We start from the raw sequence: 13,058 nt of genomic DNA, 5'->3' as shown, positions 1-13,058 counted from the left end.
TGCAGGCCTGAGGAGCGTAATTTCTGGGCGAGAAAAATGTAAACAGAAGCCTAAAATGAACAAATGTAGTCAGAACAATTGCATTGCAAATATATTATTTGAAACTTATGTTTATTATAGGTTTAGAAAAACATTCCAAATGGAAATGTTCATGTTTAGCACTAATGACTTCATTCAAAACGTTATTCACAGGACATCATTAACAGGCATGCTCCTTGGTGATACTATGTAATGCAGCCATTTCCACTTCCTGCTTGTTTTATGGATGTTTTTTGTTTCCTGGGAGAAAAGTGTTATTGATTTTAGTGCAGTAAAATGTTTCCATAGACTGTAAAGTGTGGAGATGAATGAATAAAAGTTGACAAGTTGTTGCATGAATATCGGGCATTAGAATATCTCATGTCTAATGTATTATCAATTTCATTCTTCTACACTCACATAACTGTTTAATTGTATTTTTTCCATGCACAAACATATCCCAACACTGCTCCCAGCATGATGATGAGCTGATTGTATTGTGTTCCCCAGGTGATTTCCTATGACTGCAATTGAGAAGAAACCAGATAAAATTCTTCATCCTCCATTTAATAGGGGTGGTACAATCAAGAGTACATCTATTGTACCCGTAGTGTGTGTATTTCTACCTGAAAAATGTGAATATGGTGTACCTTTAAAAATGATTTAAGATATATAATTGGACCAGTGGGGAGGGTTGCATCAGGACGGGCATCCAGCGTAAAACTTGTGCTAGAATCAGAATATGCAGACGGGTGAGCCGCTGTGGTGACCCCGAACGGGAGCAGCTAAAAGAGGAAGAAGACGAAGAATTGGACCTTAGGGGGCACTGATGTAGTTTTAAAGCTTTTTTCAGAAGGTTATTTAAAAGGTATATCAAATCCACCTTCCTAGGTAAAAGACATACACTAAAGGAACAAAACAGTAACAAGAAAAGTACAGTTTTGTACCTTTATTTCTGAGAGTGTGGAATTCAAATAAAATAGTGTAAGTTTTTTTTCCAAAATATTTTTTTCCCCGTGTCTCTGATTTGACTTTTGATTGGATGACAATTATGTATGACAAAATACCCAATTAAACAGAATTAAACTACATGCCTATTTTCAAAATTCAAATGTTAAATATATACAAAATAAAATGAAAGACATTCAAATATAAAGATACATACAAACATCTACCAAATTGTTTATCATGTTCTCATGAGAAACTTGTGAATGTATGAAGGATTGCATTATATTGTAATCCTATATATTATAATATAGTATCACATTTGCGTATTATACACGGTCGAATAACTTGCTAAATCATTTTGATATAAATGGTGTATTCAAAATGTAAGGTTATTGTTTATCACTGTTAATTTTCTCCATTTTAAATGCTGACATGCTGTAATACATACTAGCCTATCAATAAAAGAAGGTTACAGTGATTGGCTGGCCACTGGCCTAGACCAGGGTTTCCCAAACTTTTCCAGGGCAAGGCCCCCCAAATGGCATTAACATTTGACCGAGGCCCCCCTTTTGCAAGATGTCTTTAAAACACATTAAAAATACAGACTTCTGAATATATCCCCCCCCTCCCCCCCCCTTTTTTTATTAATAATTACGCTGATGTTTTGTATGTTTAGAAATTAGAAAGTTAGGTATAGCAAATGTGATTTTAATATGTATTGTTACAAATAACATGTTATAGTAATGCATACATATATATTTTTAAAAAATCATGTATTTATTTATTTTTCACACCAAATTATTGAGGCCCCTCCTCCTGGCGCCCCCTGGCGGCCCCCACTTTGAAAACCACTGGCCTTACTTGCATTCTCTGTATGAAAAGTGTATCCCACCTTCTTCTTCAAAACTCCATTAATACATTTCAACTCTGAACGTCAGTGAGAAAGTATACTGTCAAGCAGTTCCTGATGTGTGGCAAGATTTCACTCTGAACAGTGAAGTGAACTTTATGAACAGTGAAGTTTAGTTAGAAATAAACATAATGTTATATGTTGATTGATTTATTTATTTATATTCAAGTTGAACTTGAAAATTCAAGCGTGGTGCCATATCTTTGTCAGTAAAAAATTAAGTTTGATCGGTTGATATGCAGACTGTGTTTTGTTTAGCTACTTTGCTTTCCCCATTGATTTTTGGTGATCAAGTCTAGTAGATTCATTTTTGTCCAAATCTATAGCTTATGAAACAAAAAGAAAAATATGAACCATTTAAAATGTTTACGTCTATTTTTTTTTTTTTTTAATTTAAACATAGTATTCCATAAATACCTGAAGGCAGATCTAAACCGGTCAGCAGATTTTCCTTAGTGTAATCATTTCTTCCCAGTATTGGAACAAGTGAGGGAGCTGTTGCATCACACATGTCAGAGCAGATTGCTTCTCATGTGCAATCAGACCAATCTGCTGCACTCAATAAATGATTAAAATAAGACTTTGGATGTTATTAATGATATTGAATGTATGCTATGATGAGGTATGCTAATATGGTCCAAAGAGTAGTGTATCCAGCTCCAACAGTTTATCATTAATTCTAATATGAATGCAGTAGTAAGATTTATGGTAAATGGTCTGCATTTATATAGCACTTTTATTCAAAGAGCTTTACACTGTGTCTCATTCACCCATTCACACACACACACACACTCACGCACCAATGGTATCAGAGCTGCCATGCAAGGCGGTGACTTGCCATCGGGAGCAACTTGGGGTTCAGTGTCTTGCCCAAGGACTCTTTGGCATGTGGGTCACCAACCCTGCGATTACTGGACAACCCGCTCTACCACCTGAGCCACAGCCGCCCTACTTAGTTTATGAATATTATTCATGCTTAGTATGGTCATCTATACTCATTATTGCTTGTTATACCACAGTACTGTTGTATTCTCAATTCTCTAGTAGTTCAGGCTGTGAAATTTATATTAATGTGCTCATTTTAATACATTATTGTTTCTATACAACCTACACAGATACTTGGATGGTGGATGGCGTATGTGCCACATAAACTGATTTTTAAAAAAAAAACAACAACAAAGAAGCATGTATAGTTGTTCATTTGTTGAAGCTCTCTGTGAGGAAACATTTATTTAGCCTTTTTAGAAGGAGTTTCCAATGTCAGCGCTTTGCAACAGAAGTAAGGCTTTTTCTGTTACATTTTCAACTGAAAAGTTTCCGTTTCCCTGTGACATGACCAGCTGCATTTTTTTTTGTTTGTTTGTTTTGTTAATTTCTAAAGAGAGAAAACTGAGAGGCTGATAAGGGACACCTGTTTAGAGCTGCAATGATGTAAGTGATAGCAGGAACTTGTTTGTAGGATGTTCCACAACTAACATAACTACTGTATAAACAGTATTACAAGTAGAAAATGTCCTTTAATAAAATAAAAATAAAATAATTACATTTGGGGTAGTAATGGCTTAGTGCTTTATTTTATATCTATCGTTATGCTTTCAACAAATAATACATTTAAGGTCTTATATCAGTGAAGATTGATGTAATTATAATTTGAGGAATATAATTTGGGCTCAGTGGGTAGGGTTGCTGCCAGGGGTGGAAAATATTTGAGTAACTCTGCTTTTTTTATTATACTTAAGTACTATTTTAGTGTATTTTTGCTTTACTTAGAAGTATAATTGATCTACAAAGTTCTCGTTACAAATGTCAAAGGCCTCTTCTATCATCCAGTCAATGACACTACACATCAATTAAATGGGCTCAGTTTACCAGCCAATTATTTCAGTTTCAAGCATCCAATCAAGTTCATTACTGTAAAACAACAATCAAGAATCATGCCAAATTGTCATCTGCAGTGATCTTCTCATGATACACAAGGTAGTTAGTGCTATAACGATACATGCGTCTGAATATGAATAAGTCACAAGACTGAAGTGTGGAACTTGAGGACGAGTGCCCTGGCCCTGCACTCAAAAAAACAACTCATTGGATAAACATAATTTAATTGAGGGCAGGATTTCCATCCAGTAAATATGTATAGCCTCAACTCATAAAAAACTGATTCATACAATGAGATATAATTGAGTCGGTCCAACTTATTTTTATCAAATACAGTTTAAAAGAAATGGATACGTTTAAAGTAAAAAAAAAAAAATTATGCTTGTCGAATTCAAACATTTAATTGGAAAATAAGTTATTAGGTAGAAATCCTTCTAATTTTATTCCCCCTATACAGAGACAAGAGAGACAAAACTTGGTTCAGATGTTTTTATTTAAAATACAAAAACAAGTATGCAGGTGTGCAGTACAGTTATTTACTGTCAAACAACCATCATATCAAAATAAGGGGGAAAAAAGTCAATATGCTAAACATTTGCTGTTTGTTGGTGACGTATTGTATTTAGAACTTTGAAAAAGTATTTAACCAAAGAAGCTAGTAATTGTGACAGTGAAAGTTTATACTTCCGGTTAGTAAAAAAAACGCTAGTGTTCCATTTGAGATATTACCTTTCTAAAATTCATACACTAGACAGTAGAGTACATAGTGCATAGTGTAAGTTTATAGGACATCATTTGGGATACAACTTTAGTTTTTACTCTCCAATGAGTATTTTCGGAACAGAAGTAACGTAGTGAGTAAATGTATCTCACGCTGCGCGAAGACCAACTAATCAATAATGAGATTCGTTGACAGCGATTTTCATAACCGATTATTATCAATTTTATCGATTAATTGTTGCAGCTCTATAGATTATTTGTCCAAATATGACTTACTATCACTAGGAGGTTGCCACATTCACTTTGTGACATTCATTAAACTGTGAAAGAAGATTTATATTAGGAGTGGGAACAAGTACTTGAAACTTCATAGGCCACCTCTAAAGTGCATTTGAATCAGGGATGCAAACTCATCACGGGTGAAAATGGTGACAAAGATGGCGAGACGGGCAGATATCTTTTGCGATACATCAAAACTTATGTGACAATTTGTTTTTTAAAGGATGACATCATTACACACACCATTATAAAGGTAAAAGGCCAGTTGGATGGAAACAGGCGGGGGGGTGGGGGGTGGGGGGGGTTACACACTGTCACTTTGTTGACAACAGAAATGTGAAAAAAGTGGACAGAAACTTGGCAATTTACACACCTTATTTTCCTGCAGAGCATGAGAGGATATTAGTGTTTCAGTTTCAATCTCTTTACTGGTTATATTTTTCCTCACACTGACTGAGTTAGCGTTTGGCAGAATTGAGAACTGTCAGCCAATAAGACACGAGTATTTCCACATATTTTCCTGTAAACCCTGTCTGATTGATCTCACCTCCATTTACTGAAGATATAAAATTACAGGCCGTCTTCTTTTACTGACGTTCAGTTACATAGTGACAACCCCCTCCAAGTGGAGAATTATTCAAGGCTAAAGAAAATATCTTCAATGCTATAGCCCCCAGTGCCCAGGCCAGGTTTTACCCCTGGACTGTTCACTCTTGGATGGTTGTTGGATGGATGTTTTTGTTTATTTTTTGGACAACTCAGAAGACATGATTCTCATGATTTTATTCACCGTGACCCTGCACAAAGCCTGTCTTTTTTGTGCATTACTATTCATGCATTTAGGAAAGAGCACAACATAATAATACATACAGTATCTCACAAAAGTGAGTATACCCCTCACATTATTATATCTTTTCAAGTGACAACACTGAAGAAATGACACTTTGCTACAATGTAATGTAGTGAGTGTACAGCTTGTGTAACAGTGTAAATTTGCTGTCCCCTCAAAATAACTCCACACACAGCCATTAATGTCTAAACCGCTGGCAACAAAAGTGAGTACACCCCTAAGTGAAAATGTACTTTTGTGAGATACTGTGTGTGTGTGTATGTATATATATATATATATATATATATATATATATATATATATATATATATATATATATATATGTGTGTGTGTGTGTGTGTGTGTGTGTGTGTGTGTGTGTGTGTGTTAAATATATAATTTAAGACATTGCTTTTGCACTCCAGATCCACAGCAAGATTAACCAGGATAAAGTGGCTATTGATGAATGAATTAATGAATGAAATACAATTTGACGTCTCAAATGCCCCATAGTATTCTTTGACATGTTGAATAAGGTAACTATACTTGCTTATTGCTAGCATTCCAGAATTTTTGTGACTTTATATAATAGCAATGAAGAGTAATGCTCCTGTCAAAAACTTTGGCACTGTACAGCTTGGATATGTTTGTTCTAGTGGCTAATATACATGACTAGGGGGAATTGGTGAACTTCTGTGGACCCATAGTGAGCTGAATATCAGCTGACAGATCACTTCAAAGGCCTCAGCCATCGCCAGACCATCAATATGCCTTTTTACAGGCACTTAATCTGTCAAACTGCAGTAAACCAAAATCATGGATATACAGGCTGCTCTGACAATTCACTGCTGTTCCTTTTCATTGAATTTCCTTTGCAGTACACACATACACACACACCAAGTCACCTGGTTAGATTAAATGCTCTTGATGGATACTTTAAAAGCAGTGGCTTATTTTTTTTAGCGCTTTGTTCATTTTAATGAGCTCTCCAGCAGCACTCTGCGCCTTCATTTATGACTTACATTGAAGCCCTTTTATTATTATCATTTCATCTGTTGTAGGGCCTTATTAGCAAATGGCTTTTTATTGGGTTTTTGCTTTAAGATGAACTTGCGAAATAACAGGCATTGTTATATTATTTTCTGAATAATTATGATATACTCTTTGCTTATTGGAAACAGTATCACAAGACTGTAATGCCTTTAGTATCTGTAGAGGATCACATAAAAGCCACAGTGCCTTGTTTATAAGAAAAGTCTTTTTAAAAATCCTATTTATTTTCAATTACAGTTGGAATATTGGAGCAGATAAACACCTGCTCATAGAGCAGCTAATAATCCATCCCAGGTGGGAGACAGGGGGAGTTTATGAGCTGAGAGAACCATGACCTGGGTTCCACTGTTTGATTGTGGATACAAAACGATTTGCTGCATTTTTGCTACATTCAAAGTAAATGATTGATGTTAATAAGAGGTAGGAAAGAGCAACTCTGAGAAATTGCAGCTTGTATTCCGTTTATTTGTGTATTTTTTTTGGAAAGGGATTGGTGGGTGGTTTTAATTGCTTTTGCAATGAGAGCTCCACTCCCACATAACAGAGTGTACCAGCGCAGAATGCAAAGCACGGCACAACAATAAATCCTCCTGGCTTCTTAGAGGAAACTAGCTAGCCTTAGACGGAGCTAGGACTGTTACACAAAACTAGCCCCATCTCTCATCATCTTTTTCGTTTTCTTTTCAGCTCCATGTATTCACTCACTGTCTAAAACCTCTCAACCTCATCTCAGGAACATGTTCTGATATGATTATGGTCCACTATGTCTTTTATTATAGTCATGTTTTAATCAAGTCACTGCTAAATCTGCACCAGTAATACTTTACTTAAGGGTAGTGTTTATAGGTGTACATAATATAAGGCAATTAAAATATACTCAGAAAAAAAAAAAAAAAAAAAAAGTCCTCTCACATGCACCTGCTTTCATTTCCAGCAAATTTCTTAACATGTGTAAATATTTGTATTAACATAAAAACATTCAACAACTGAGACATAAACTGAACAAGTTTCACAGATTTTTGGCGAACAAAAACGGAATAATGAGTCCCTGAACAAAGGGGGGTCAATATTAAAAGTAACAGTCAGTATCTGGTGGCCTCCAGCTGCGTTAAGTACTACAGTGCACCTCATCCTCATGGACTGCACCAGATATGTCAGTTCTTGCTGTGAGATGTTCCTCCACTCTTCCACCAAGGCATTTAAAAGTTCTCGATCATGTCTGGGGGGACACATGACTACATGTAATTTTCCACTTCAAGGACGATCAGCTCTCCTTCCTGTCTCCCTGTAGCACTGTCTTAGGCATCTACATTACAGACATTGCAGTTTATTGCTGCACCAGTAATGCTTTACTTAAGGGTAGTGTTTATAGGTGTACATAATATAAGGCAATTATAGCTCACATCTGCAGTCACTGATAAATCACATCATATAAATCACATCTGCAGTCCTCATGCCTCCCTGCAGCAGGTCTATGGCATGTTCACGAGGGTGAGCAGGAACCCTATGCACCTTTCTTCTGGTGTTTTTCAGAGTCAGTAGAAAGGTCTCTTTAGTGTCCTAAGTTATTGTAACTGTGACCATAATTGCCTACTGCCTGTAAACTGTTAGTGTCTTAAGGACTGTTCCACAGGTGCATGTGCAGTATTTGTTTATGGTTCATTGAACAAGCAGGAAACACATTGTTTAAACCCTTTCCGATAAAGATCTGTAAAGCTTATTTGGATTTTGCAAAATGATCTTTAAAATACACACTCCTGAAAAAGGTAAACTTTCTCTTTTTTTCGGAATTTACCAACTAATAAGCATATAATTCAATGGCTTATTCCAGTAGCCATCCGCAGACTCGGACTGTCAATTTTGATAAACAACAGTCAATATTTGAGTCAGATGACGCATTTTGTCAACATAAAGTTGAGTTACCACAGTTCTATGTTAACAAAAGTTTGTTACTTGACACAGATGTTGTCTAAATTTGACATCAGCGGCGATGAAATCTGCTTTTATGACAGCTGCTGCCAACTGGAATAAGCCTTTTATGCAGGTTTATATCAGTTGTCATGTAGCTCTGTGAACACTGCTCTTCAGTAAAATGCTTCTGCTGCAACTCTGCAGAATTTGTCATGTATTTCTATCTGTAGCTTTTGCCTCGATCTCTGGTGGAGATCATCTTCAATATGCCATATCACCATATCACAAATCAAAGATCTCGCTTTATATATTTATAGTGGTTGGTGTTGCAGAATAGTCATTAACATTAATGCAAAACAATAGGACTAAATATTACGGATTAAGAATAGAATTTAGTAATTAGGAGCAGGAGATTATTGCAAAGGGCCATTATAGATCACTTCAGCAACTTAAGCTGTTCTTCCCTATACACATCCCGCTCTCCACGGGCCATGTGTGCCCCCAGAACCGGAAACAGCTGGCACAGAGAAAGAAGAACTGAGGGTTTCCACAGAAGAAGTGTTTTTAAGTAAGCGGAAGGGGTCAATGTCATTGCCATATACAAAAACAAGGCTTTGGATGCTACCAAATGGTCATACTGTAAAGCAGAGGGTTTGGAGCAGTACTTTATGTACTGGCTTTCTGGCCCACCGTGCCCCTGCAGGTCAACAGCCCACTTTGTAGAAGTGAGAGAGGGAAGTCACCAATGTTATAGGGTTAATTTGGCACGTGCATTGCACTATTGCTTAGGGAAGGCACTAGTTGTTGTTTTCTTCCATTGGCACTTACTGAGTCAGCAATTTGGTGGCACTTATAAACTCACTACACACTGGAAATTTAGCAATGTGTGTATATAATGTCCATAAATATTTGGTTGTTGTTATTTTAGTTGTCTACAGAATTGAAATGAAATAATGAATATGCGATCAAAGTGCAGATTTTTAGCTTTACATCCAAATGGGGTGAATGGTGTAGTATATACAGCACTGTTTTATAGACATCACTAGATGCTGTTTTTTTCTGTCAGGTGATGCTCTGTCAGGCTTTTACTGCAGCTATCTTCAGTTCATACTCGTTCTTGGGGCATTTTGATTTCAGCCAGTAAAATGCATGCTCAGTTGGATTCTCAGTTGGATTAAAGTGACGGGCTTGGCCACTGCAGAACATTTCACTTCATTGCCTTAAAAGTCTTGCATTGCTTTCTAAGTATGCATTGGGTCATTGTCTATCTGCACTGTGAAGTGGCATATTTGAAGCATATAACTGTATATGAAGTATATAACTGTACAAGCCATACATGTCCAAGCCATAATGTGAAGTGGTATGTTTCAGATTATGAGCAGCTCCTTCCCTTCTCTATACTCGTCTATTCCCATGATTCTGGTACAAGTTGATCTTTGTCTCATCTGTCCATAGGATATTGTTCCAGAACTTCATAGTCTTTTTTTAAAAGATGTTTTTGGCAAACTCTAGTCTGGTTGTCATTTATTTGAGGTTTTCCAATGGTTTACATCTTGTGGTAAACCAACTATATTTACTCTGGTGAAGTCTTCTCTTGAATATTAACTTTGACATAGATATGCATACCTCCTGGAGGGTATTCTTGATCTGGCCAATTGAAGGGGTTTTTCTTGACCAGGAAAATAATTTTTCTGTCATCTACCACAGTTGTTATCCTTGGTCTTTTGGACTTTTGGATTTGTGCTCTCTCTGATCGGTTTGTTTTCATTTTTCATGCAAATGATGGCTTGCTTCACTGGCAGTGACAGCTCTTTGGACTTCATGTTGAGAGTGAACAGCAACAAATTCAAACTTTTTTTTAGCAAATGCCGCACTTTTTTCCAAATGCCACACTTGAAATCTGCTTGGTTGTATGTGAAATAATGAGAGAAAAACACACAGCTGGCCATGTAACTACTGAGAAGCCAATTTTCCCAATTTCTTTTGGTCCCTTAAAAAGGGGCGGGGGACCACATATATAAATGGTGCTGTAATTCCTAAACTGTTACTCTGATTTGGATGTAAATACTCTCAAATTAAAGTTGAAAGAATTTCATTTAAACTCCAATACCCTGTGTTAGACAGCTAACATTAGAATATTTTTGTCAGAGTCCAAATATTTATGTACATACACTGTTTATACATGCATAGTGTTTTATGTATAGTGGCAGAAAACCTTGGAAAATACTATTTTATTGTCTTACCAGTGACTCATTTACTTAGCTTAATTGTAGGAGCTATGCCTTTATTGCTGAGACTTGATAGTTTGGTCCTTAAAATGTGGAGTCCATTATCCCTCTTTGAATGTCTCTTCTTTCTTCAGAACAAACTGCAGCACCGGCAGTAATGAAAATCATGTAAAATCTCACACCATCTAAACTTACTCCATTCAATTTACATTGCATTTTTGTTAGTAGAGACTTCAGTCCCATAACATCTAATGAAATTTATTTGTACTGATTTAGTACAAATTCTTTTTCATTAGCCTTGCTCACAAATTCAATGACCTTTTTTCACTATTTTTCTCTATAGCTGACATCTATCTCAGTCCTCTGTCAGCCCAGAGAAGACTCTGAATGATCGCATCTTATCTAATTCATAACATTCAGAAGCATGGCCTCCGTGGTTAGAAAAGTTGGTGGCCATCACCAGTGGTGTATTTGCTAAGCTCTAAAAGCACAGGACCTGGAAGCTGCACAGGTAACAAGAGCAATCATCCCAGCAGGCAGGTGTCTACTTATTGGACGCCTTCAATGCCAGGATGATGAGGGATCCAGCAGCTTCTCTCTGCCATTGCATTAACTATGGCTCTCCTGCGGTTTGTACTTTGCCCGGCTGCATTTACCGAACGACAGTAACGACAGTACAGTACATCTTTAAGCACTAGGTGCACAATTTGCGGCCATTTACCTGCTCAAATGAGCCTTACGGTGCTGAGAGCTGGAGCTTCAGAGAAGCCAACACAATTATAGAATGCTGCTTTGGTTAATGTTGTTGTTTATCCTCCATTTGCACTCTTGAGTGTGTCTTATTGTTTTTGTTTTTGGCTTTAGGATAACAAGACAATTTCCAGTTTGAGAAAGTTCTCAGAGTAAAAAAACTGAGGGGCGTGTATTCAGACACAAAGTACAAAAAAATGGAACATGGCAAGAATTGGAATGTAATAATAATAATTAGATTAATGTGGACCACATAGTAGTCCACATTGGTTATGAAATATTATAGTGGTAAATCAAACTTAGATCCATGGCATTGCTTTTAGCAGCACATTTGAGATTTCTACCATGCATTACATAATTTGTTGCATCTACAAAGAGATTAATCAAAGTGATAAAACTTTGCAGTAACTCAAGTGAGTTACTGCAAAGTTTCGGTAGCTTAAATGTCAAGTAGTGTGGAAGTGTGAGCTTTCTCCAGGTTCCCTGGTTTCCTCTCACTTTCCAAAAACCTGACAGTACATTGATTGACCATACCAAATTGACCCCTAGGTGTGAATGAGTGTTTGAATGTGTGTGTGCATGGTGCCCTGCAATGACAGTCCCATCCAGAGTGTATTCCTGCCACGTACCCAGTATTCCTGCACCCAGTATTCCCTGACTAGAATATAGTATTTAAAAGAAGCCATGGTAACATATACTAAACTTGGTCAAACTGTGTTGTCAAAAAGAACAGAACCCATGAGTTGACAGGTTAATGGAATAGCTGCTCAATGGTTAATAAATTGCAGTCACAATATGTTCCACAGAGTGGAAGCAGAACTGATGTGACCATTAAAAAAAAAAAAAAAGCTGTTCCTTTAGACCCTAACAAAGTGCAATAAAAGGTTTAGCTAATAATATGGTTTGGCTGATATTATATTAAAAGTGAGTGAGCTTTTTGTCTAGCCAAACAGAAATAAATGGGTCTCAAATCCATATTGAGGGCAATACAGTGGTGCAAGCTCACAGGTCCAGGGTCACTGGGTAGATTCTAAGTTGGATTTACTGTCTGTGTGAAGTTTTTCATGTTTCCCTGTGTCCCCATGGGGTTCATCTGGGTTCTCCAGGTTCCTCCAACTGTCCAAAATGTAGGCATATTGCTTATAGGCAGATTGGCTATGGTAAATTGCTCATAGGTGTAAATGAGTATGTGTGTGAGCATGTGTGCATGGTGCCCTGGATCAGATGCCAGTTCCATGTATTTCTGCCTCATGCCTAATATTCCCAGAACAGGGTCTGGATCCCTGACCAGTATAAAACAGTTCCTGAAGATGAATGAATGAATAAAATCCACATTCTAACTAAAATTAATCCTTATGTTAAATGTAGTATTTTTTTGTTTTTTGCAATGAGACAGGCAGCCTTAAAAGTGATATCAGTCATATACAGTATAACAGAATGTACACTACATTGCCAAAAGTATGTGGACACCTGACCACAAGAGCATTTTGAGCATTTTGGACACTAATATTGACAAACCTTTACAAACCATGTC

This window comes from Ictalurus punctatus, chromosome 25 (assembly GCF_001660625.3).
Source record: "Ictalurus punctatus breed USDA103 chromosome 25, Coco_2.0, whole genome shotgun sequence".
In the NCBI taxonomy this organism is placed as follows: Eukaryota; Metazoa; Chordata; class Actinopteri; order Siluriformes; family Ictaluridae; genus Ictalurus; species Ictalurus punctatus.
This window is presented reverse-complemented; position numbering follows the sequence as displayed.